This window comes from Oncorhynchus gorbuscha, linkage group LG20 (genome assembly GCF_021184085.1).
Source record: "Oncorhynchus gorbuscha isolate QuinsamMale2020 ecotype Even-year linkage group LG20, OgorEven_v1.0, whole genome shotgun sequence".
NCBI classification, from domain to species: Eukaryota; Metazoa; Chordata; class Actinopteri; order Salmoniformes; family Salmonidae; genus Oncorhynchus; species Oncorhynchus gorbuscha.
Window position 1 is genome coordinate 39,054,149 of NC_060192.1, and position 27,500 is coordinate 39,081,648.

The 27,500-nt window shown below is 45.3% G+C and overlaps 1 pseudogene; it reads right to left on the reverse strand.

Annotated features, from left to right (window-relative positions):
- LOC124006678 overlaps nt 1–27,500 on the reverse strand; it is a 260,851-nt pseudogene that overhangs the window by 15,655 nt on the left and 217,696 nt on the right.

The following is a 27,500-nucleotide window of genomic DNA, read 5'->3' on the forward strand; positions in this document are numbered from 1 at the left end:
TAGTAGTAGTAGCAATAGTAGTAGTAGTAGTAGTAGCAGTAGTAGTAGTAGTAGTAGTAGTAGTAGCAGTAGTAGTAGTAGTAGTGGTAGTAGTAGTAGTAGTAGTAGTAATAGTAGTTGTTGTAGTTAGTAGTGGTTAGTAGTAGTTAGTAGTAGTTGTTGTTACTAGTAGTAGTAGTAGTAGTAGTTAGTAGTTGTAGCTGGGTGTTTGTGGGGTTATGAAGGTGGACCAATTGATTGTGAGATTGATTGGTTGATTGATCATCTGAAAGCCAGTTATCTGCTATTGATCCTGTGTGAACACAGGAACATGTGAATTGATAGACTGATTGATAAATGAACTGGTTGATTAACAGTTACCTGGTATAGATCGTGTGTGAACACAGGAGCGTTGTCATTTACGTCCTCCACCAATATGGTGATATTAGCCTCAGTCTGGTGTTGGGAGTCAGTAGCCCTGACGGTCAGTGTGTACCAGGTCCTGTCCTCGTAGTCCAGAGGGGCGGTCAGAGACACCCCTCCACTGTAGCGGTGAATCCCAAACTTCCCCTGGGACGACCCGTCCAGCTGGAGGCTGTAGGACAGGGCCGGGCTGGAGTCCACGTCATTACCCGTTACCAAGGTGATCTCTGTGCCGATCAGGGTGTCTAGGGAGGGGAGGGGGGGTGGAGGAACGGGTAGGAGACAGAGACATGTTACTGAGAGTGTGGAGGGGTTAGAGGGGTGAGGGGTGAGGATGAGGGCTTAGAGGGGTGAGGGGTTAGGATGAGGGCTTAGAGGGGTGAGGGGTTAGGATGAGGGCTTAGAGGGGTGAGGGGTTAGGATGAGGGCTTAGAGGGGTGAGGGGTGAGGATGAGGGCTTAGAGGGGTGAGGGGTTAGGATGAGGGCTTAGAGGGGTGAGGGGTTAGGATGAGGGCTTAGAGGGGTGAGGGGTTAGGATGAGGGCTTAGAGGGGTGAGGGGTTAGGATGAGGGCTTAGAGGGGTGAGGGGTTAGGATGAGGGCTTAGAGGGGTGAGGGGTTAGGATGAGGGTTTAGAGGGGTGAGGGGTTAGGATGAGGGCTTAGAGGGGTGAGGGCTTAGAGGGGTGAGGGGTTAGGATGAGGGCTTAGAGAGGTGAGGGGTTAGGATGAGGGCTTAGAGGGGTGAGGGCTTAGAGGGGTGAGGGGTTAGGATGAGGGCTTAGAGGGGTGAGGGGTTAGGATGAGGGTTTAGAGGGGTGAGGGGTTAGGATGAGGGCTTAGAGGGGTGAGGGCTTAGAGGGGTGAGGGGTTAGGATGAGGGCTTAGAGGGGTGAGGGGTTAGGATGAGGGCTTAGAGGGATGAGGGGTTAGGATGAGGGTTTAGAGGGGTGAGGGGTTAGGATGAGGGCTTAGAGGGGTGAGGGCTTAGAGGGGTGAGGGGTTAGGATGAGGGCTTAGAGAGGTGAGGGGTTAGGATGAGGGCTTAGAGGGGTGAGGGGTTAGGATGAGGGCTTAGAGGGGTGAGGGGTGAGGGGTTAGGATGAGGGCTTAGAGGGGTGAGGGGTTAGGATGAGGGCTTAGAGGGGTGAGGGGTTAGGATGAGGGCTTAGAGGGGTGAGGGGTTAGGATGAGGGCTTAGAGGGGTGAGGGGTGAGGGGTGAGGGGTTAGGATGAGGGCTTAGAGGGGTGAGGGGTTAGGATGAGGGCTTAGAGGGGTGAGGGGTGAGGGGTTAGGATGAGGGCTTAGAGGGGTGAGGGGTTAGGATGAGGGCTTAGAGGGGTGAGGGGTTAGGATGAGGGCTTAGAGGGGTGAGGGGTTAGGATGAGGGCTTAGAGGGGTGAGGGGTTAGGATGAGGGGTTAGGATGTGGGCTTAGAGGGGTGAGGGGTCAGGATATACAGTGCAGTTCAGAAAGTATTCAGACCCCTTGTCTTTTTACACATTTTGTTATGTTACAACTTTATTCTAAAATTGATTAAATACTTTTTTCCACTCATCAATCTACACATAATACCTCATAATGACAAAGCAAAAACTTTTTTTTTCGTGCAAATGTATATAGAAATACATTTACATAAGTATTCAGACCCTTTATTCAGTACTTTGTTGAAGCACCTTTGGCAGTGATTACAGCCTCAAGTCTTCTTGGGTCTGATGCTACTAGCTAGGGACACCTGTATTCGGGGAGTTTCTCCCATTCTTCTCTGCAGATCCTCTCAAGCTCTGTGAAGTTGGATGGGGAGTGTTGCTGCACAGCTATTTTCAGGTCTCTCCAGAGCTGTTCGATCGGGTTCAAGTCCGGGCTCTGGCTGGGCCACTCAAGGACATTCAGAGACTTGTCCTGAAGCCACTCCGGCGACTTCTTGGCTGTTGTGCTTAGGGTCGTTGTCCTGTTGGAAGGTGAACCTTCACCCCAGGTCCTGTGCACTCTGGAGCAGGTTTTCATCAAGGATCTCTCTGTACTTTGCTCCGTTCATCTTTCCCTCGATCCTGACTAGTCTCCTAGTCCCTGCCGCTGAAAAACATCCCCACGGCATGATGCTGCCACCACCATGCTTCACCGTAGGGATGGTGCCAGGTTTCCTTCAGACGTGACGCTTGGCATTCAGGCTAAAGAGTTCAATCTTGTTTCTCATGGTCTGAGAGTCTTTAGGTGCCTTTTGGCAAACTCCAAGTGGGGTGTCATGTGCCTTTTACTGAGGAGTGGCTTCTGTGAGTAAAGGCCTGATTGGTGGAGTGCTGCAGAGATGGTTGTAGTTCTGGAAGGTTCTGCCATCTCAACAGAGGAACTCTGGAGCTTTGTCAGAATGACCATCGGGTTCGTGGTCACCTCCCTGGCCAAGGCCCGACTCCACAGATTGCTCAGTTTGAACGGGTGGCCAGCTCTAGGAAGAGTCTTGGTGGTTCCGATCTTCTTCCATGTAGGAATAACGGAGGCCACTGTGTTCTTTGGAACCTTCGATGCTGCAGAAATGTTTTGGTACCCTACCTCAGATTTGTGCCTCGACACAATCCTGTCTCAGAGCTCTACGGACAATTCATTCGACTTCGTGGCTTGGTTTTTGCTCTGACATGCACTGTCAACTGTGGGACCTTATATAGACAGGTGTGTGCCTTTCCAAATCATGTCCAATCAACTGAATTTACCACAGGAGGACTCCAATATATATATATATATCTTTTTGAGCAATATGAGATGGGAGTTCATTGAAATAAGGCCTATATATATATATACACCTTCATAACCCCACAAACACCCAGCTACAACTACTAACTACTACTAACTATATATAGGCCTTATTGCAATGAACTCCTGTCTATCTCATGGAACTTCCTTCCATCTCATATCGCTCAAATAAACAGCAAACCTGGTTTCATAAACAGATAAAGCAACACCTCACGGCACAACGCCTCTCCCCTATTGGACCTAGACAGTTTGTGTGTATGTACTGATATGTAGGCTACGCGTGCCTTTAAAAAAAATTGTATGTAGTTCTGTCCTTGAGCTGATCATGTCTATTGATATTCTGTCTCTTGTTGTGTCATGTGTCTTGTTCTGTGTTCTGTGTTCTGTGTTCTGTGTTCTGTGTGGACTCCAGGAAGAGTAGCTGTTGCTTTTGCAAAAGCTACTGGGGATCCTAATAAAATACCAAAATACCAATCTAGTTGTAGGAAAGGGTCTGAATATTTACGTAAAAAAGTTATTTCAGTTTTTAATTTTTAATACATTTGCAAACATTTCTAAAAACCTGTTTTCGCTTTGCCATTAAGGGGTATTGTGTGTAGATTGATGAGGGGAAAAATATATTTAATACATTTTAGAATAAGGCTGTAAACGTAACAAAATGTGGAAAAGGTCCAGGGGTCTGAATATGTTCTGAATGTTACTGTACATGAGTCCTGTACTATGTAAAGTGGCCTATTGGAAATAAAGACATATCATCGTACAGGTCAAAGAGCAAAGGGCAAAGGTGACTCACTTTCAGGAATGCGGACCTCCCGGGGCAGAGGGATTGTCGGACTGTTGTCGTTGAGGTCTACGATGATCACTGTGAGTGTGGCCGAACCGGCCAATCGCGGGCTGCCCCTGTCCGTCGCTGTGACGACCAGCCTTTCGCCAAGACAAAACAAAACAATCATTAGTGTGATGGTCTGAGGTTCATTACTCAGTGTGATGGTCTGAGATTCATTACTCAGTGTGATGGTCTGAGATTCATTACTCAGTGTGATGGTCTGAGGTTCATTACTCAGTGTGATGGTCTGAGATTCATTACTCAGTGTGATGGTCTGAGATTCATTACTCAGTGTGATGGTCTGAGGTTCATTACTCAGTGTGATGGTCTGAGATTCATTACTCAGTGTGATGGTCTGAGGTTCATTACTCAGTGTGATGGTCTGAGGTTGAGGTTCATTACTCAGTGTGATGGTCTGAGATTCATTACTCAGTGTGATGGTCTGAGGTTCATTACTCAGTGTGATGGTCTGAGATTCATTACTCAGTGTGATGGTCTGAGATTCATTACTCAGTGTGATGGTCTGAGATTCATTACTCAGTGTGATTGTTTGAGGTTCATTTCTCAGTGTGATGGTCTGAGGTTCATTACTCAGTGTGATGGTCTGAGATTCATTACTCAGTGTGATGGTCTGAGGTTCATTACTCAGTGTGATGGTCTGAGATTCATTACTCAGTGTGATGGTCTGAGGTTCATTACTCAGTGTGATGGTCTGAGGTTGAGGTTCATTACTCAGTGTGATTGTCTGAGGTTCATTTCTCAGTGTGATGGTTTGAGGTTGAGGTTCATTAATCAGTGTGATGGTTTGAGGTTGAGGTTAGGGTTGGTTACTCAGTGTGATGGTCTGAGGTTCATTACTCAGTGTGATGGTTTGAGGTTGAGGTTCATTAATCAGTGTGATGGTTTGAGGTTGAGGATCATTACTCAGTGTGATGGTCTGAGGTTCATTACTCAGTGTGATGGTTTGAGGTTGAGGTTCATTAATCAGTGTGATGGTTTGAGGTTGAGGATCATTACTCAGTGTGATGGTCTGAGGTTGAGGTTAGGGTTGGTTACTCAGTGTGATGGTCTGAGATTGAGGTTCATTACTCAGTGTGATGGTCTGAGGTTCATTACTCAGTGTGATGGTCTGAGGTCCATTACTCAGTGTGATGGTCTGAGGTTCATTACTCAGTGTGATGGTCTGAGGTTCATTACTCAGTGTGATGGCCTGAGATTGAGGTTCATTAGTCAGTGTGATGGTCTGAGATTGAGGTTCATTAGTCAGTGTGATGGTCTGAGGTTGAGGTTCATTACTCAGTGTGATGGTCTGAGGTTGAGGTTCATTACTCAGTGTGATGGTCTGAGGTTGAGGTTCATTACTCAGTGTGATGGTCTGAGGTTGAGGTTCATTACTCAGTGTGATGGTCTGAGGTTGAGGTTCATTAGTCAGTGTGATGGTCTGAGATTGAGGTTCATTAGTCAGTGTGATGGTCTGAGGTTGAGGTTCATTAGTCAGTGTGATGGTCTGAGATTGAGGTTCATTAGTCAGTGTGATGGTCTGAGGTTGAGGTTCATTAGTCAGTGTGATGGTCTGAGGTTGAGGTTCATTAGTCAGTGTGATGGTCTGAGATTGAGGTTCATTACTCAGTGTGATGGTCTGAGGTTGAGGTTCATTAGTCAGTGTGATGGTCTGAGATTGAGGTTCATTACTCAGTGTGATGGTCTGAGGTTGAGGTTTGTTACTCAGTGTGATGGTCTGAGATTGAGGTTAGGGTTGGTTACTCAGTGTGATGGTCTGAGGTTGAGGTTGTACGTTACTCTCTTGTCCACCATTCATTCATACACTAGCTACATCTTGCAGCCTGTCTCACTGCTTTTTTTTCCCATTCCTCCCCTATAATCAGGAAGTGATTAAGACCTGGGACATGAGGTGGATGAAGTATCAGATAGAAGGGAAAAAAACAGCAGTAAATCAGGACCTGGTAGAGTTTGAACACACCTACTTTTGATCTGAACCAGAGGTTTTTTCAAACCACTCCTCAGGGACACCTAGCCGTTCCATGAATTTGATTGTCTTAATATTCCACATCTAGCACACCTGATGCAACTCGTCTGCTAATCGTCAATCCCTTGATAAGGTGAATCTGGTGAGCTAGTTCAGGGCAACAACCAAAAATTGTGAAAATGTCTGGCAGTCCCCCGAGGAGAGGTTTGAGAACCACTGAGCTAAACTACTGTAGTTCTGAGCCACACAGCACAAGAGCGATTACACATTTTAGTCCTTTAGCAGATGGTCTTATCCATAGCAACTTACAACCACATATCAAAAGACATCAGCCTTAAAAATAAGGGATGGAATTTTAAAAGAAAGAAAGAGGAGGGTGTATTGGGCGGTATTGGGCTGTATTGGGCTGTATTGGGCTCTATTAGGCTGTATTGGGCTGTATTGGGCTGTATTAGGCTGTATTGGGCTCTGTTGGGCTGTATTGGGCTGCATTGGGCTGTATTGGGCTGTATTGGGCTCTATTAGGCTGTATTGGGCTGTATTGGGCTCTATTAGGCTGTATTGGGCTGCATTTGGGCTCTATTGGGCTCTATTTGGCTCTATTGGGCTCTATTGGGCTGTATTGGGCTGAATTGCTCTGTTTGGCTGTATTGGGCTCTATTGGGCTGTATTGGGCTGTATTGGGCTGAATTATGCTGTATTAGGCTGCACTATGCTGTATAGGGCTGCACTATGCTGTATTGGGCTGTATTGGGCTCTGTTTGGCTGTACTGGGCTGAAATGGGCTGTGTTATGCTATATTGGGCTGTATTGGGCTGCATTAGGCTGTATTAGGCTGTATTGGGCTGTATTTGGCTGTATTAGGCTGTATTGGGCTGCATTATGCTGTATTGGGCTGTATTGGGCTGCATTATGCTGTATTGGGCTGCACTATGCTGTATAGGGCTGCATTATGCTGTATTGGGCTGTATTGGGCTGCATTATGCTGTATTGGGCTGCATTATGCTGTATTGGGCTGCACTATGCTGTATTGGGCTGTATTGGGCTGCACTATGATGTATTGGGCTGTACTATGATATTGGGCTGTATTGGGCTGTGTTATGCTGTATTGGGCTGCACTGTGATGTATTGGGCTGTACTATGATAATGGGCTGGATTGGGCTGTGTTATGCTGTATTGGGCTGTGTTATGCTGTATTGGGCTGTGTTATGATGTATTGGGCTGTGTTATGCTCTATTGGGCTGTGCTATGCTGTATTGGGCTGTGCTATGCTGTATTGGGCTGTGTTATGATGTATTGGGCTGCACTATGCTGTATTTGGCTGTGTTGGGCTCTGCTGGGCTGAGCAATGCTGTATTGGGCTGCATTATGCTCTATTGGGCTGTGTTGGGCTCTGCTGGGCTGAGCTATGCTGTATTGGGCTGTGTTATGCTGTATTGGGCTGTGTTATGCTGTATTGAGCTCTATTGGGCTCCATTGGGCTGTGTTGGGCTCTGTTGTTCTCTGCTGGGCTGTATTTGGGCTGTATTGGGCTGTATTTGGGCTGTATTGGGCTCTGTTTGGATGTATTGGGCTCTGTTGGGCTGTATTGGGCTCTGTTTGGCTGTATTGGGCTGTGTGGGGCTGTATTGGGCTGTATTGGGCTGTGTGGGGCTGTATTGGGCTGTATTGGGCTCTGCTGGGCTGTATTGGGCTCTGTTTGGCTGTATTGGGCTCTGTTGGGCTGTATTGGGCTGAAATTGGCTCTATTAGGCTGTATTGGGCTCTGCTGGGCTGTGTTATGCTATATTGGGCTGTATTGGGCTATATTGGGCTGCACTGTGCTGTATTGGGCTGCATTATGCTGTATTGGGCTGTATTAGGCTGTATTGGGCTCTGCTGGGCTGCGTTATGCTGGATTGGGCTGCATTATGCTGTATTGTGCTGTATTGGGCTGCACTATGCTGTATTGGGCTGCATTATGCTGTATTGGGCTGCACTATGCTGTATTGGGCTGTATTGGGCTGCACTATGATGTATTGGGCTAAGTTATGCTGTTTTGGGCTACACTATGCTGTATTGGGCTGCACTGTGATGTATTGGGCTGTACTATGATATTGGGCTGTATTGGGCTGTGTTATGCTGTATTGGGCTGTGTTATGCTGTATTGGGCTGTGTTATGCTATATTGGGCTGTGCTGTGCTGTATTGGGCTGTGTTATGATGTATTGGGCTGCAATATCCTGTATTGGGCTGTGTTGGGCTCTGCTGGGCTGTGCTATGATGTATTGGGCTGTGTTATGCTGTATTGGGGCTGTGTTATGCTGTATTGGGCTGTGTTATGCTGTATTGGGCTGTGTTATGCTATATTGGGCAATGTTATGCTGTATTGGGCTGTGTTATGCTGTATTGGGCTGTGTTATGCTGTATTGGGCTGCACTATGCTATATTGGGCTGTGTTATATTGTATTGGGCTGCATTATGCTATATTGGGCTGTATTGGGCTGCATTATGCTGTATTGGGCTGCACTGTGCTGTATTGGGCTGCATTATGCTGTATTGGGCTCTATTAGGCTGTATTGGGCTCTGCTGGGCTGTGTTATGCTGGATTGGGCTGCATTATGCTGTATTGTGCTGTATTGGGCTGCACTATGCTGTATTGGGCTGCATTATGCTGTATTGGGCTGCACTATGCTGTATTGGGCTGCACTATGCTGTATTGGGCTGTATTGGGCTGCACTATGATGTATTGGGCTGCACTATGCTGTATTGGGCTGTATTGGGCTGCACTATGATGTATTGGGCTAAGTTATGCTGTTTTGGGCTACACTATGCTGTATTGGGCTGCACTGTGATGTATTGGGCTGTACTATGATATTGGGCTGTATTGGGCTATGTTATGCTGTATTGGGCTGTGTTATGCTGTATTGGGCTGTGTTATGCTATATTGGGCTGTGCTATGATGTATTGGGCTGTGTTGGGCTCTGCTGGGCTGTGCTATGATGTATTGGGCTGTGTTATGCTGTATTGGGCTGTGTTATGCTATATTGGGCAATGTTATGCTGTATTGGGCTGTGTTATGCTGTATTGGGCTGTGTTATGCTGTATTGGGCTGCACTATGCTATATTGGGCTGTGTTATATTGTATTGGGCTGCATTATGCTATATTGGGCTGCATTATGATGTATTGGGCTGTGTTATGATGTATTAGGCTGCACTATGATGTATTGGGCTGTGTTGGGCTCTGCTGGGCTGTGTTATGCTGTATTGGGCTGTGCTATGCTGTATTGGGCTGTGTTATGCTGTATTGGGCTGCAATATGCTGTATTGGGCTGTGTTGGGCTCTGCTGGGCTGCGCTATGATGTATTGGGCTGTGTTATGCTGTATTGGGCTGTGTTATGCTATATTGGGCTGTGTTATGCTGTATTGGGCTGTATTATGCTGTATTGGGCTGTACTATGCTATATTGGGCTGTGTTATGCTGTATTGGGCTGTGTTATGCTGTATTGGGCTGCATTATGCTATATTGGGCTGCATTGTGCTGTATTGGGCTGTGTTATGCTGTATTGGGCTGTGTTATGCTGTATTGGGCTGTGTTATGCTGTATTGGGCTGTACTATGCTATATTGGGCTGTGTTATGCTGTATTGGGCTGCATTATGCTGTATTGGGCTGCATTATGCTCTATTGGGCTGTGTTATGCTCTATTGGGCTGCATTATGCTCTATTGGGCTGCATTATGCTCTATTGGGCTGCATTATGCTCTATTGGGCTGTGTTGGTCTCTGCTGGGCTGTGTTGGGCTCTGCTGGGCTGTGTTGGGCTGTGTTGGTCTCTGCTGGGCTATATTGGGCTGTATTGGGCTGTGTTGGTCTCTGCTGGGCTGTGTTGGGCTCTGTTGGTCTCTGCTGGGCTGTGCTGGGCTCTGTTGGGCTGCATTATGCTCTATTGGGCTGTGTTGGTCTCTGCTGGGCTGTGTTGGGCTCTGTTGGTCTCTGCTGGGCTCTATTGGGCTGTGTTGGTCTCTGCTGGGCTATATTGGGCTGTGCTGCAGTCGTAGGTATGAAACAAATCTTGATCTGTTATTTAAAACGCTACTCACCTGGTCTGAGTCCAGATCTCCCTGCCACACACACACCATTATCCCCTCACCTGGTCTGAGTCCAGATCTCCCTGCCACACACACACCATTATCCCCTCACCTGGTCTGAGTCCAGATCTCCCTGCCACACACACACCATTATCCCCTCACCTGGTCTGAGTCCAGATCTCCCTGCCACACACACACCATTATCCCCTCACCTGGTCTGAGTTCAGATCTCCCTGCCACACACACACACACACACACACACACACACACACACACACACACACACACACACACACACACACACACACACACACACACACACACACACACACACACACACACACACACACACACACACACACACCATTATCCCCTCACCTGGTCTGAGTTCAGATCTCTCTGCCACACACACACACCATTATCCCCTCACCTGGTCTGAGTCCAGATCTCTCTGCCACACACACACACCATTATCCCCTCACCTGGTCTGAGTCCAGATCTCTCTGTCCATGATGGCGGCGGTGGTGATGCTTCCCGTGACAGGGTCGATCTTGAACAGGCCGCTCATGCCTCCTGATGATTGGATAGAGTAGGTCACCTGACCGTTCTGCCCCTGGTCCACGTCCTCTGCCACCACCTGACAGATGAGACAGGAAGTAGTGGGAGAGTGAGTGTGTGTTCCTGTGAGAGAGAGCGAGTGAGCGCGCGTGTGTGTGTGTGTGTGTGTGTGTGTGTGTGTGTGTGTGTGTGTGTGTGTGTGTGTGTGTGTGTGTGTGTGTGTGTGTGTGTGTGTGTGTGTGTGTGTGTGTGTGTGTGTGTGTGTGTGTGTGTGTGTGTGTGTGTGTGTGTGTGTGTGTGTGTGCGTGCCTGCTACTGTCCTCCATACCTGTATGATTGGCATGTCGTAACCCTGGGCCTCTCTCATGTAGGCTACATAGTTCTGGAGCTGGAAGCGTGGCAGGTTGTCATTGATGTCCTGCAGGATCAGGTTGACGGCCATGAAGGAGCTGGACGAAGCTGTCTCAGCCTTCACTACCAAGCGGAGTCGCGGAGTGTCCTCAAAGTCCAGACCCAACGACCTCTGAACCCAGATTTCACCTGGGGGACAGGGAGAGGGACAGGGAGGGGGACAGGGAGAGGGACAGGGAGAGGGACAGGGAGGGGGACAGGGAGAGGGACAGGGAGGGGGACAGGGAGAGGGACAGGGAGGGGGACAGGGAGGGGGACAGGGAGGGGGACAGGGAGAGGGACAGGGAGAGGGACAGGGAGAGGGACAGGGAGGGGGACAGGGACACGGAGGGGGACAGGGAGGGGACAGGGAGAGGGACAGGTGATTAAGAGGGAAGGGAGAGCTGAGAGACAGTGAGAGGGTTAGGAGTATGGTGGAGCATGGTGGAATATGGTGGAGTATGGTGGGGTATGGTGGAGTATGGTGGAGTATGGTGGGGTATGGTGGGGGAGTATGGTGGGGTATGGTGGAATATGGGGGAGTATGTTGGGGGCGGTGGGGTATGGTGGAGTATGGTGGGGGAGTATGTTGGGGTATGGTGCGGTATGGTGGAGTATGGTGGGGTATGCGGGAGTATGGTGGGGTATGGGGGTATGGTGGGGTATGGTGGGGTATGGGGGAGTATGGTGGGGTATGGTGGTGTATGGTGGGGTATGGGGGAGTATGTTGGGGTATGGTGGGGTATGGTGGGGGGCATTGGGGTATGGTGGTATGGTGGGGTATGGTGGGGTATGGGGGAGTATGGTGGGGTATGGGGGAGTATGGTGGGGTATGGTGGGGTATGGTGGGGTATGGTTGGGTATGGTAGGTTATGGTGGAGTATGGTGGGGTATGGTAGGTTATGGTGGGGTATGGGGGAGTATGGTGGGGTATGGTGGGGTATGGTAGGTTATGGTGGGGTATGGGGGAGTATGGTTGGGTATGGTAGGTTATGGTGGAGTATGGTTGGGTATGGTAGGTTATGGTGGAGTATGGTGGGGTATGGTGGGGTATGGTGGGGTATGGTGGGGTATGGTGGGGTATGGTGGGGTATGGTGGGGTATGGTAGGTTATGGTGGGGTATGGTGGAGTATGGTAGGTTATGGTGACTTCTATGATCTTATTAGAACACTGGAACAGATAGTACATGGTGAGCATAAACTCTAGACATACAGTACACTATATATACAGTACACTATATATACAGTACACTATATATACAGTACACTATATATACAGTACACTATATATACAGTACACTATATATACAGTACACTATATATACAGTACACTATATATACAATACACTATATATACAATACACTATATATACAGTACACTATATATAAAGTACACTATATATACAGTACACTATATATACAGTACACTATATATACAGTACACTATATATACAGTACACTATATATACAGTACACTATATATACAGTACACTATATATACAGTACACTATATATACAATACACTATATATACAATACACTATATATACAGTACACTATATATAAAGTACACTATATATACAGTACACTATATATACAGTACACTATATATACAGTACACTATATATACAGTACACTATATATACAGTACACTATATATACAGTACACTATATATAAAGTACACTATATATACAGTACACTATATATACAGTACACTATATATACAGTTCACTATATATACAGTACACTATATATACAGTACACTATATATACAGTACACTATATATACAGTACACTATATATACAGTTCACTATATATACAGTACACTATATATACAGTACACTATATATACAGTACACTATATATACAGTACACTATATATACAGTTCACTATATATACAGTACACTATATATACAGTACACTATATATACAGTACACTATATATACAGTACACTATATATACAGTACACTATATATACAGTACACTATATATACAGTACACTATATATAAAGTACACTATATATACAGTACACTATATATACAGTACACTATATATAAAGTACACTATATATACAGTACACTATATATACAGTACACTATATATACAGTACACTATATATACAGTACACTATATATACAGTTCACTATATATACAATACACTATATATACAGTACACTATATATACAGTTCACTATATATACAATACACTATATATACAATACACTATATACAATATATATACAGTACACTATATATACAATACACTATATATACACAATGCACTATATATACAGTACACTATATATACAGTTCACTATATATACAGTACAATATATATACAGTACACTATATATACAGTACACTATATACACAATACACTATATATACAGTTCACTATATATACAATAAACTATATATACAATACACTATATATACAGTACATTATATATATAGTACATTATATATACAGTACAATATATATACAGTACACTATATATACAATACACTATATATACACAATGCACTATATATACAGTACACTATATATACAGTTCACTATATATACAGTACAATATATATACAGTACACTATATATACAATACACTATATATACACAATGCACTATATATACAGTACACTATATATACAGTTCACTATATATACAGTACAATATATATACAGTACACTATATATACAGTACACTATATACACAATACACTATATATACAGTTCACTATATATACAATAAACTATATATACAATACACTATATATACAGTACACTATATATACACAATGCACTATATATACAGTACAATATATATACAGTTCACTATATATACAGTACAATATACAGTACACTATATATACAGTGCACTATATATACAACACTCTGTGAGTGATGTAGTACAGTAATATTAACTCTGTGAGTGATGTAGTACAGTAATATATACTCTGTGAGTGCTGTAGTACAGTAATATATACTCTGAGTGCTGTAGTACAGTAATATATACTCTGTGAGTGCTGTAGTACAGTAATATATACTCTGAGTGCTGTAGTACAGTAATATATACTCTGTGAGTGCTGTAGTACAGTAATATATACTCTGAGTGCTGTAGTACAGTAATATGAACTCTGTGAGTGCTGTAGTACAGTAATATGAACTCTGTGAGTGATGTAGTACAGTAATATTAACTCTGTGAGTGCTGTAGTTAGTATCTGTGAAGTATCTCTCCCATTGGAAGCTGCTGAGGGGAGGACGGCTCATAATAAAGTCTGGAACGGAGCAAACAGAATGGCATCGACCACATGGAAACCATGGAAACCACGGAAACCACGTGTTTGATACTGTTGATATCCAAATATTCCGCTCCAGCCTTTACTAAGTGCCCGTCCTCACCAATTAAGGCGCCCCCCCCCTCCCCTCCAACTTCCTGTGATCTCTAAAGGTACCTGTGCTAGTGCCGATGCTGAAGGCCTGCAGTCTGTTTCCAGAGAAGAGACTATAGCTGATCCCTCTTCTGGTTCCATCAGGGTACTGGGCCTGATCCTGAGCTACAGCCGTACCTGCAGAGAGACAGGTTAAGACATACAGAGCACAACGTTACCGGGCAGGAAGGTTACGTATTTCAACCAGAACCCAACATAACATTGACACGGTGGTCACCGACGGATCAATCGTAACCGACGGCAACCGACGGGCCGCTCTTCCTAGTCGATCACCAAACAGTTCTGTAGAAAAGCCAACGATAAAGAGATGAAGAACACTGGGTAGGCAAAGCATTTCCTATTTTTAACCATTTCATTTGTCTAAAAAGACTAACTCCGCCTACCTGGCGGACCGGGAGATCTATAGCTCAATCAGGTGTGCCTCCTGGGCTGACCAATCAGATAGCTCATACGCTTACCGAGAGATTCCACGGCCCCAGCCACAGCAACGTTTGATACTAGACTACGTGAGACTTCATAACCATGACCAGAGAGAGAGAGAGAGACTGTCAAAGAATATAGCAAAGAGCTACTGTTTTTATGAGTTCAAAATATTATATTTATTCAATAATGTTTTTATTCAACACTAATAAAAAAAAACATAAAACATGCTTCTCTCTACTTCCATTCGCGCTGCAGCTGCAACGAATGTGTAGCCCGAGTGTATCGATAGCCCTGCGGTTTTGTTTTTTTATTATTATTATTATTATTATTGGAAAAGGAGAAGAAGGAACCCGCACATTGCTCTTGATAGTACTAAGCTTTACGTATCGGCCTCACGGCCTTCGTCAGAGCTTTTTCCAAACACCTGCAAAAAAAGATAGCTCAGATGTGCGAGTGGCTTGTGAATTCAGAATTATTATTAGCAGCTAGTCGTGTCTATTTTAATATTGAGGAATATTTCACTTTCTCTGGTCATCAGAACAACATGAATTTGTGCCTGAGGTAGATACGGTGTGACGTGAGTTTCGCCATCAGGTGGAAGACCGTGTCCCCTCTCTCTGGTCTCTCTGGTCTCTCTGGTCAGTCTCACCAGAGGAAAGGAAGGAGAGAGAAGGCAGGTACCGTGAGAGACAGACTCTCTGCTACTCTCCTCCTCCAATGAGACTAATGCCGTGTTCAAAACACCTGGGAACTCGAAGACTTCTGACTTCAGTATGTTCAAAACACCTGGGAACTCTAAGACTTCTGACTTCAGTACATTCAAGACACCTGGGAACTCTGGGGGAAAAAAACAAGATCCGACTGGGGATAATGGTTTTGAATGATCATCCAACTCAGAAACTCTGACATCTTTCTTGAGCTCCAACTTTCTGACCTGACGTCCACTGGCGTCATGATTTGACCTCGTTTTTGTCTGAGTTCCCAGGTGTCATGAAAGCACCGTGACCATCAGTCGTGTAAAATTATAAACATTTATGCTCGTCTGTGACTCGCAAGTGCTACGCCAACTGATCTAGATTGTTATCGAAGCTCCAGTTTTGAAATATTATAATGGTCTGAGAGGAACCATATTACCAGACATATAGTCTGTGATAATGTATTAGACCAGACATATGGTCTGTGATAATGTATAAACCAGACATATGGTCTGTGATAATGTATTAGACCAGACATATGGTATGTGATAATGTATAAACCAGGCATATAGTCTGTGATAATGTATTAGACCAGACATATGGTCTGTGATAATGTATTAGACCAGACATAATGTCAATATGCTGTGATAATTTATTAGGCCAGACACTAGTCAATGTGATGTGATAATGTATTAGGCCAGACATATAGTCAATATGCTGCGATAATGTATTAGACCAGGCATATAGTCTGTGATAATGTATCAGGCTAGGCATATAGTCTGTGATAATGTATTAGACCAGACATATAGTCTGTGATAATGTATTAGACCAGACATATGGTCTGTGATAATGTATCAGGCCAGGCATATAGTATGTGATAATGTATTAGACCAGACATATGGTCTGTGATAATGTATCAGGCCAGGCATATAGTCTGTGATAATGTATTAGACCAGACATATAGTCTGTGATAATGTATCAGGCCAGGCATATAGTCTGTGATAATGTATTAGACCAGACATATGGTCTGTGATAATGTATCAGGCCAGGCATATAGTCTGTGATAATGTATTAGACCAGACATATAGTCTGTGATAATGTATTAGACCAGACATATAGTCAATATGATGTGATAATGTATTAGGGCAGGCATATAGTCTGTGATAATGTATTAGACCAGACATATAGTCTGTGATAATGTATCAGGCCAGACATATAGTCAATATGATGTGATAATGTATTAGGGCAGGCATATAGTCTGTGATAATGTATTAGACCAGACATATGGTCTGTGATAATGTATCAGGCCAGACATATAGTCTGAGATAATGTATTAGGCCAGACATATAGTCTGAGATAATGTATTTGACCAGGAATATAGTCTGTGATAATGTATTAGACCAGGCATATTGTCAATATGCTATGATAATGTATTAGACCAGGCATATAGTCAATATGCTGTGATAATGTATCAGGACAGGCATGTAGTTAATATGCTGTAATAATGTATCAGGCCAGGCATATAGTCAATATGCTATGATAATGTATTAGACCAGGCATGTAGTTAATATGCTGTAATAATGTATCAGGCCAGGCATATAGTCAATATGCTGTGATAATGTATTAGGCCAGGCATATAGTCAATATGCTGTGATAATGTATTAGGCCAGGCATGTAGTCAATATCCTGTGATAATGTATTAGGGCAGGAATATAGTCTTTGATAATGTATCAGGCCAGGCATATAGTCTGTGATAATGTATTAGACCAGACATATAGTCTGTGATAATGTATCAGGCCAGGCATATAGTCTTTGATAATGTATCAGGCCAGGCAATATAGTCTGTGATAATGTATCAGGCCAGGCATATAGTCTTTGATAATGTATCAGGCCAGGCATATAGTCTGTGATAATGTATTAAACCAGGCATGTAGCCAATATGATGTGATAATGTATTAGACCAGGCATATAGTCAATATCCTGTGATAATGTATTAGGCCTACTGCACAAATCTCATTCCTACAGAACTGTTTTTGGTAGGATGTTACATTTTTTAAGTCATGTTTTTTTTTAAAAAAACATCTGAGCGGTAGATCTCGGCTTGCTCTCGGTGACCACTTAACAGAACCCAAAGTCACATCAACAGATCCCAATGTCACATCAACAGAACCCAAAGTCACATCAACAGAACCCAATGTCACATCAACAGAACCCAATGTCACATCAACAGAACCCAATGTCACATCAACAGAACCCAAAGTCACATCAACAGAACCCAAAGTCACATCAACAGAACCCAATGTCACATCAACAGAACCCAATGTCACATCAACAGAACCCAAAGTCACATCAACAGAACCCAATGTCACATCAACAGAACCCAAAGTCACATCAACAGAACCCAAAGTCACATCAACAGAACCCAATGTCACATCAACAGAACCCAATGTCAGAACCCGATAGATCGTCAACAGAACCTAATAGAACATTAACAGAACCTGATCGAATGTCAACAGAACCTAAAAGAACGTCAACAGAACCCGAAAAGAACGTCTGCAGAACACGATAGAACATCAACGGAACCCGATAGAACGTCAACAGAACCCGATAGAAAGTCAACAGAACCCAATATTGAATGATTCAACTACAGTGGGAAAAATATTTTTGGGGAAAACTCATTGTTCTGGCAAATTCTCACAAAGAAACTTCATGGGGGAAGAAGGATGTTTAACATGATGTTTACATTTGTATCGCAAACGTTTTGTTGTTGTTGTTGTTGTTGAAGATCATGATGAAAGTGACCCTTTCAGTCCTGTTTTAGACCTGTACATGCCTTCTGTAAGACCCTATGATCTGTGAACCAGACCTGTACATGCCTTCTGTAAGACCCTATGACCTGTGAACCAGACCTGTACATGCCTTCTGTAAGACCCTAATACTTGTGAACCAGACCTGTACATGCCTTCTGTAAGACCCTATGACCTGTGAACCAGACCTGTACATGCCTTCTGTAAGACCCTATGACCTGTGAACCAGACCTGTACATGCCTTCTGTAAGATCCTATGACCTGTGAACCAGACCTGTACATGCCTTCTGTAAGACCCTATGACCTGTGAACCAGACCTGTACATGCCTTCTGTAAGACCTTATGACCTGTGAACCAGACCTGTACATGCCTTCTGTACGACCCTATGACCTGTGAACCAGACCTGTACATGCCTTCTGTAAGACCCTATGACCTGTGAACCAGACCTGTACATGCCTTCTGTAAGACCCTATGACCTGTGAACCAGACCTGTACATGCCTTCTGTAAGACCCTATGACCTGTGAACCAGACCTGTACATGCCTTCTGTAAGACCCTATGACCTGTGAACCAGACCTGTACATGCCTTCTGTAAGACCCTATGACCTGTGAACCAGACCTGTACATGCCTTCTGTAAGACCCTATGACCTGTGAACCAGACGATACATGCCTTCTGTAAGACCCTATGACCTGTGAACCAGACCTGTACATGCCTTCTGTAAGACCCTATGACCTGTGAACCAGACCTGTACATGCCTTCTGTAAGACCCTATGACCTGTGAACCAGACCTGTACATGCCTTCTGTAAGACCCTATGACCTGTGAACCAGACCTGTACATGCCTTCTGTAAGACCCTATGACCTGTGAACCAGACCTGTACATGCCTTCTGTACGACCCTATGACCTGTGAACCAGACCTGTACATGCCTTCTGTAAGACCCTATGACCTGTGAACCAGACGATACATGCCTTCTGTAAGACCCTATGACCTGTGAACCAGACCTGTACATGCCTTCTGTACGACCCTATGACCTGTGAACCAGACGATACATGCCTTCTGTACGACCCTATGACCTGTGAACCAGACGATACATGCCTTCTGTAAGACCCTATGACCTGTGAACCAGACCTGTACATGCCTTCTGTAAGACCCTATGACCTGTGAACCAGACCTGTACATGCCTTCTGTACGACCCTATGACCTGTGAACCAGACGATACATGCCTTCTGTAAGACCCTATGACCTGTGAACCAGACCTGTACATGCCTTCTGTACGACCCTATGACCTGTGAACCAGACGATACATGCCTTCTGTACGACCCTATGACCTGTGAACCAGACCTGTACATGCCTTCTGTAAGACCCTATGACCTGTGAACCAGACGATACATGCCTTCTGTACGACCCTATGACCTGTGAACCAGACCTGTACATGCCTTCTGTAAGACCCTATGACCTGTGAACCAGACCTGTACATGCCTTCTGTACGACCCTATGACCTGTGAACCAGACGTGATACAGACATGTTGGTGTCGTTATAGTCCTTATAATGTTGCTCAAATAAGGAGTATGTCTAGATTCTGAAATACACATTTTTTTCACATTTATTTATTTAACATAGAAAATCTAAACACTACCTGTTTTAAATTAACATGTTTTTTTATATATATATATATATATATATATTGTTTGTAACTATATAATCTTCAAACACGTCAACATTCCAGAGTGGTGCTCTCTGGAACTTTTAACAGAGATATTTAAGTGATAGGTCATTAACCAATCAGAGCCCTCCATTATGATTGCACGCTCATCAAGTCACCTACAGAGGGAGTTACCTTTGAATTTATTTTCGGGTTCACAGATCATAGCGTCTTACAGAGGTCTAAAAAGGGACTGAATTGGCCACTTTCATCATGATTTTCTACAAAATGATTTGTGATAGAAATGTATAAGGCATTTCAAACATCTTTTCACCCAATTACGTTTCTACGTGAGAATGTCCAGAGAAATCAGATACCAAAATTATTTTCTGCTCCCGCTGGCGTGGAATTTCCCTATCACGTCAACAGAACCCAATAGAACGTCAACAGAACCCAATAGAACGTCAACAGAACCCAATAGAACGTCAACAGAACCCAATAGAACGTCAACAGAACCCAATAGAATGTCAACAGAACCCAATAGAATGTCAACAGAACCCAATAGAACGTCAACAGAACCCAATAGAACGTCAACAGAACCCAATAGAACGTCAACAGAACCCAATAGAACGTCAACAGAACCCAATAGAATGTCAACAGAACCCAATAGAATGTCAACAGAACCCAATAGAACGTCAACAGAACCCAATAGAATGTCAACAGAACCCAATAGAACGTCAACGGAACCCAATAGAACGTCAACAGAACCCAATAGAATGTCAACAGAACCCAATAGAGCGTCAACAGAATCCAAAAGAACTTCAACAGAACCCAATAGAATGTCAACAGAACCCAATAGAACGTCAACAGAACCCAATAGAACGTCAACAGAACCCAATAGAATATCAACAGAACCCAATAGAACATCAACAGAACCCAATAGAGCGTCAACAGAATCCAAAAGAACTTCAACAGAACCCAATAGAATGTCAACAGAACCCAATAGAACATCAACAGAACCCAATAGAACGTCAACAGAACCCAATAGAACGTCAACAGAACCCAATAGAATATCAACAGAACCCAATAGAACGTCAACAGAACCCAATAGAACGTCAACAGAATCCAAAAGAACTTCAACAGAATCCAAAAGAACGTAAACAGAACATGAACAGAATCCAGCAGAACTTCAACAGAATCCAACAGAACGTCAACAGAACATGAACAGAATCCAACAGAACCCAATAGAATGTCAACAGAACCCAAAAGAACATAAAAAGAATCCAAAAGAACGTAAACAGAATCCAACAGAACATCAACAGAATCCAAAAGAGCGTAAACAGAATCCAACAGAATGTCAACAGAATCCAACAGAATATAACAGAAATATGAACACATATCAATTGAACATGAACAGAATCCAACAGAACATCAACAGAATCCAACAGAATGTCAACAGAATCCAACAGAACATCAACAGAATCCAACAGAATGTCAACAGAATCCAACAGAACATCAACAGAATCCAACAGAATGTCAACAGAATCCAACAGAACATCAACAGAACATCAACAGAATCCAACAGAATGTCAACAGAAATATGAACAGATATCAATTGAACATGAACAGAATCCAATCTGATGTCAACAGAATTCTGAGTAACAGGCAACAGTTCCAACATTATTTGACCTTTATTTAACTAGGCAAGTCAGTTAAGAACAAATTCTTATTTTCAATGACAGCCTAGGAACAGTGCCTGAACGTCAGAACGACAGATTTGTACCTTGTCAGCTCGGGGATTTGAACTTGCAACCTTCCGGTTACTATTCCAACGCTCTAACCACTAGGCTACGCTGCCGCCCCAAGATGACGTGTTACCGACAGTCTAGTCTGTTGATAGTGAGTTCAGCATCTACAGATGGGACTATCCAAATAAGGTTACCACAAACCTTTGGCGGCGTTCTCCTGTATGCTGACGTCTCTGGCGTTCCTTGAGAACCTGATGCCTGTATACACCTGTTCCTTCACATAGACCACCACCACCCCCAGGCTGGACTGGGCCGGGGTTCCCTGGTCCATAGCCTCCACCATGAGGGTCCTCTGGGCCTGACTCAGCCTGTCTATCCCCTCTGTCCCCTGGATCTCCCCTGTTAGGGAGTTGATGCTGAAACCCCTCACTGGCCCGGCAAAACGGTAGAACACAGAGCCGTTAGCGCCAAAGTCCTTGTCCTCGGCCCGCATTGTGGCCAGGACCCGATGTGATTGGCTGGCCGAGACCTCGACAACGAGGGGGTCTTGGATAAAGAATGGAGCATTGTCGTTTATGTCCAAGATCGTCACGGTTACCTGGGTTAAGAAGAAGCGGAGAATGAAAAGGGGGATTGGGTTGGGAAAGAGAGGACGGAGAGAGGGTTGGGAAAGAGTGGAGGAGAGAGGGTTGGGAAAGAGAGGGAGGAGAGAGGGTTGGGAAAGAGTGGAGGAGAGAGGGTTGGGAAAGAGAGGGAGGAGAGAGGGTTGGGAAAGAGAGGGAGGAGAGAGGGTTGGGAAAGAGTGGAGGAGAGAGGGTTGGGAAAGAGAGGGAGGAGAGAGGGTTGGGAAAGAGAGGGAGGAGAGAGGGTTGGGAAAGAGAGGGAGAAGAGAGGGTTGGGAAAGAGAGGGAGGAGAGAGGGTTGGGAGAGAGAGGGGGAGAGAGGGTTGGGAAAGAGAGGGAGGAGAGAGGGTTGGGAAAGAGAGGGAGGAGAGAGGGTTGGGAAAGAGAGGGAGGAGAGAGGGTTGGGAAAGAGAGGGAGGAGAGAGGGTTGGGAAAGAGAGGGAGGAGAGAGGGTTGGGAGAGAGAGGAGGAGAGAGGGTTGGGAAAGAGAGGGAGGAGAGAGGGTTGGGAAAGAGAGGGAGGAGAGAGGGTTGGGAAAGAGAGGGAGGAGAGAGGGTTGGGAAAGAGAGGGAGGAGAGAGGGTTGGGAAAGAGAGGGAGGAGAGAGGGTTGGGAAAGAGAGGGAGGAGAGAGGGTTGGGAAAGAGAGAGAGGAGAGAGGGTTGGGAAAGAGAGGAGGAGAGAGGGTTGGGAGAGAGAAGAGGAGAGGGGGTTGGGAGAGAGAGGAGGAGAGAGGGTTGGGAAAGAGAGGAGGAGAGAGGGTTGGGAGAGAGAGGAGGAGAGAGAGTTGGGAAAGAGAGGAGGAGAGAGGGTTAGGAAAGAGAGGGAGGAGAGAGGGTTGGGAAAGAGAGGGAGGAGAGAGGGTTGGGAAAGAGAGGGAGGAGAGAGGGTTGGGAAAGAGAGGGAGGAGAGAGGGTTGGGAGAGAGAGAGGAGAGAGGGTTGGGAAAGAGAGGGAGGAGAGAGGGTTGGGAAAGAGAGGAGGAGAGAGGGTTGGGAGAGAGAGGAGGAGAGAGGGTTGGGAAAGAGGAGGAGGGTTGGGAAAGAGAGGGAGGAGAGAGGGTTGGGAAAGAGAGGGAGGAGAGAGGGTTGGGAAAGAGAGGGAGGAGAGAGGGTTGGGAAAGAGAGGGAGGAGAGAGGGTTGGGAGAGAGAGGGAGGAGAGAGGGTTGGGAGGGAAGAGGGTTGGGGAGGAGAGAGGGTTGGGAAAGAGAGGAGGATAGAGGGTTGGGAGAGAGAGGAGGAGAGAGGGTTGGGAAAGAGAGGGAGGAGAGAGGGTTGGGAAAGAGAGGAGGAGAGAGGGTTGGGAGAGAGAGGAGGAGAGAGGGTTGGGAAAGAGAGGGAGGAGAGAGGGTTGGGAAAGAGAGGAGGAGAGAGGGTTGGGAGAGAGAGGAGGAGAGAGGGTTGGGAAAGAGAGGGAGGAGAGAGGGTTGGGAAAGAGAGGGAGGATAGAGGGTTGGGAAAGAGAGGGAGGAGAGAGGGTTGGGAAAGAGAGGGAGGAGAGAGGGTTGGGAGAGAGGGAGGAGAGAGCGTTGGGGGAGATGTGATGGTAAAGTTATCCTCTGAGGAAGGTAGTATGCCTATATAAAATACATATTGTCCTTCACATAAAGTATTTACTGAAAAATCAATGCTACAACAGTCTTGCACTGTTACCTGAGCCGTGGTGTTTCTGGGCTCGGCAGGTGACAGGTCCACAGCGAACACACGGAAGCTGTACGACGCCCTCTTCTCTCGGTCCACCGGCGACGCCGTTGTAATACAGCCAGTGTTTTCGTCAACGGTGAAAGTGCCCCGAGCCTCTTGACTCAGGAAATACAGCACCTTCCCGTTCTCCCCCTCGTCTGCGTCTGTGGCCGTCACCTGTGGCCGTCAACAATATTCATTTTTTTTGTTGTTGAAAGTTATGGACCTATTATGAACTTGCTTTAATACTGCAGATAGATTGTAGCTTCCATCAATGTAATTGTCTGCATCATTTCCAATCACCCATATATATATTTTGTAAATATGTACAGTATATATTTAACATTTTTAATTTTACCTTTATTTAACCAGGCAAGTCAGTTAAGAACATATTCTTATTTTCAATGACGGCCTGGGAACAGTGGGTTAACTGCCTGTTCAGGGGCAGAACGACAGATTTGTACCTTGTCAGCTCGGGGGTTTGAACTCGCAACCTTCCGGTTACTAGTCCAACGCTCTAACCACTAGGCTACGCTGCCGCCCCAATATACACACACACAGACCTTTAAAAAATATATTTTCCTTTATTATTGTCCCCTAACCCTGTCATATAGTACAAGTGTGGGTAACTGCAGCCCAATATGGTGACCTTAGTATGGGTAACTGCAGCCCAATATGGGCGAGGGGGTAAATACAGATGGTATTTGTAGTTCTTTATGATAGCCACATTAGCAGCTAGTTAGTATTACATGTTTGGGGAGGGGGTAAATACAGATGGTATTTGTAGTTCTTTATGATAGCCACATTAGCAGCTAGTTAGTATTACATGTTTGGGGAGGGGGTAAACACAGGTGAATATATAGATAAAAGTCACCTAGTCCTAGAGAGATTTACACGGTGACCAAAACATCACGTTAGGGTGAAGCCTAGACGAATCACAGCCCTTCTTTTAAGTGCTTCTACAAATCCCATATGGGTGGAAAAACGATTGGAACCATTTCCCTGTTTGACCGCTAGGTTTTATGGGTATTATGACACCTCCTCACCACCCATTAAAATGTTGAATACTGAAGTGAGACTGTTAATGGTGTAGCTGCCACTATAACATTGTTTTGGTTTTAGTTGCATCTTATTAACTTAGTTGGAACCCCTATCTTACCTCTAAGACTGTAGTTCCCTGGGCAGCGTCCTCTGAGACGTCTACGGTGTAGCTGCTGCTGCTGAAGGCCGGACTGTTGTCATTTACATCCAACACTTTCACCTCCACTGTGGCTGTGCTGCTCAGAGCAGGAGAACCATGATCCAGGGCCACCACCTCCAGGTTGTACCCTGCCCGCAGCTCCCGATCCAGGGGACGAGACGTGGACAGGGCCCCTGAACTGACATGGAGTTGGAAGATCCCGTCTGGGTCTCCAGCTGTAGGAGGGAGAAGCAGAGAGACAGCTGTCAGGGTGACGCCAGTTAACATTTACTAGATTTCATTTCAGTTCAGATAGTGAAGTTTTCAATGTCCATGAACATCAGATCTATTCAGCATCATCGATTCGCTCATGAGAGACGGTCTGGTGTCAACCTCTAGAGAGACGATCTGGTGTCAACATCTAGAGACGATCTGATGTCAACCTCCAGAGACGATCTGGTGTCAACCTCTAGAGAGACGATCTGATGTCAACCTCCAGAGAGACGATCTAGTGTCGACCTCCAGAGAGACGATCTGGTGTCAACCTCTAGAGACGATCTGATGTCAACCTCTAGAGACGATCTGATGTCAACCTCTAGAGAGATGATCTGGTGTCAACCTCTAGAGAGATGATCTGGTGTCAACCTCTAGAGAGACGATCTGGTGTCAACCTCTAGAGACGATCTGTGTCAACCTCTAGAGACGATCTGGTGTCAACCTCTAGAGAGATGATCTGGTGTCAACCTCTAGAGAGATGATCTGGTGTCAACCTCTAGAGACGATCTGGTGTCAATCTGGTGTCAACCTCTAGAGACGATCTGGTGTCAACCTCTAGAGACGATCTGGTGTCAACCTCTAGAGAGACGATCTGGTGTCCACCTCTAGAGAGACGATCTGGTGTCAACCTCTAGAGACAGTCTGGTGTCAACCTCTAGAGACGATCTGGTGTCCATCTCTAGAGAGACGATCTGGTGTCAACCTCTAGAGAGACGATCTGGTGTCAAGATCTGGTGTCAACCTCTAGAGAGACGATCTGGTGTCAACCTCTAGAGAGACGATCTGGTGTCAACCTCTAGAGAGACGATCTGGTGTCAACCTCTAGAGAGACGATCTGGTGTCAACCTCTAGAGAGACGATCTGGTGTCAACCTCTAGAGAGACGATCTGGTGTCAACCTCTAGAGAGACGATCTGGTGTCAACCTCTAGAGAGACAGATCTGGTGTCAACCTCTAGAGAGACGATCTGGTGTCAACCTCTAGAGAGACGATCTGGTGTCAACCTCTAGAGAGATCTGGTGTCAACCTCTAGAGACGATCTGGTGTCAACCTCTAGAGACCTCTAGAGAGACGATCTGGTGTCAACCTCTAGAGAGACGATCTGGTGTCCACCTCTGGTGTCAACCTCTAGAGAGAGATCTGATCTGGTGTCAACCTCTAGAGACCTCTAGAGAGACGATCTGGTGTCAACCTCTAGAGACAGATCTGGTGTCAACCTCTAGAGACGATCTGGTGTCAACCTCTAGAGACGATCTGGTGTCAACCTCTAGAGAGATGAGAGACGATCTGATCACCTCTAGAGAGACGATCTGGTGTCAACCTGATCAACCTCTAGAGAGACGATCTGGTGTCATCTGGTGTCAACCTCTAGAGACAGTCTGGTGTCAACCTCTAGAGAGATGATCTGGTGTCCACCTCTAGAGAGATGATCTGGTGTCAACCTCTAGAGAGATGATCTGGTGTCAACCTCTAGAGAGACGATCTGGTGTCAACCTCTAGAGAGACGATCTGGTGTCAACCTCTAGAGACGATCTGGTGTCAACCTCTAGAGAGACGATCTGGTGTCAACCTCTAGAGAGAGATCTGATCTGATGACCTCTAGAGAGACGATCTGGTGTCAACCTCTCAACCTCTGATCTGGTGTCAACCTCTAGAGACGATCTGGTGTCAACCTCTAGAGAGACGATCTGGTGTCAACCTCTAGAGACGATCTGGTGTCAACCTCCAGAGACGATCTGGTGTCAACCTCCAGAGACGATCTGGTGTCAACCTCCAGAGAGACGATCTAGTGTCAACCTCCAGAGACCCTCCTATAGTATAAAAACATACTCTTTTAAAACCCCTGCCGCACTCCCAAGGTCTTACCAGTGATTTACATTTACATTTACATTTAAGTCATTTAGCAGACACTCTTATCCTGTCCTCTATGTCTCCAGGTCCTTACAGTGATCCTGTCTCCAGGTCTTATCAGTGATCCTGTCTCCAGGTCTTA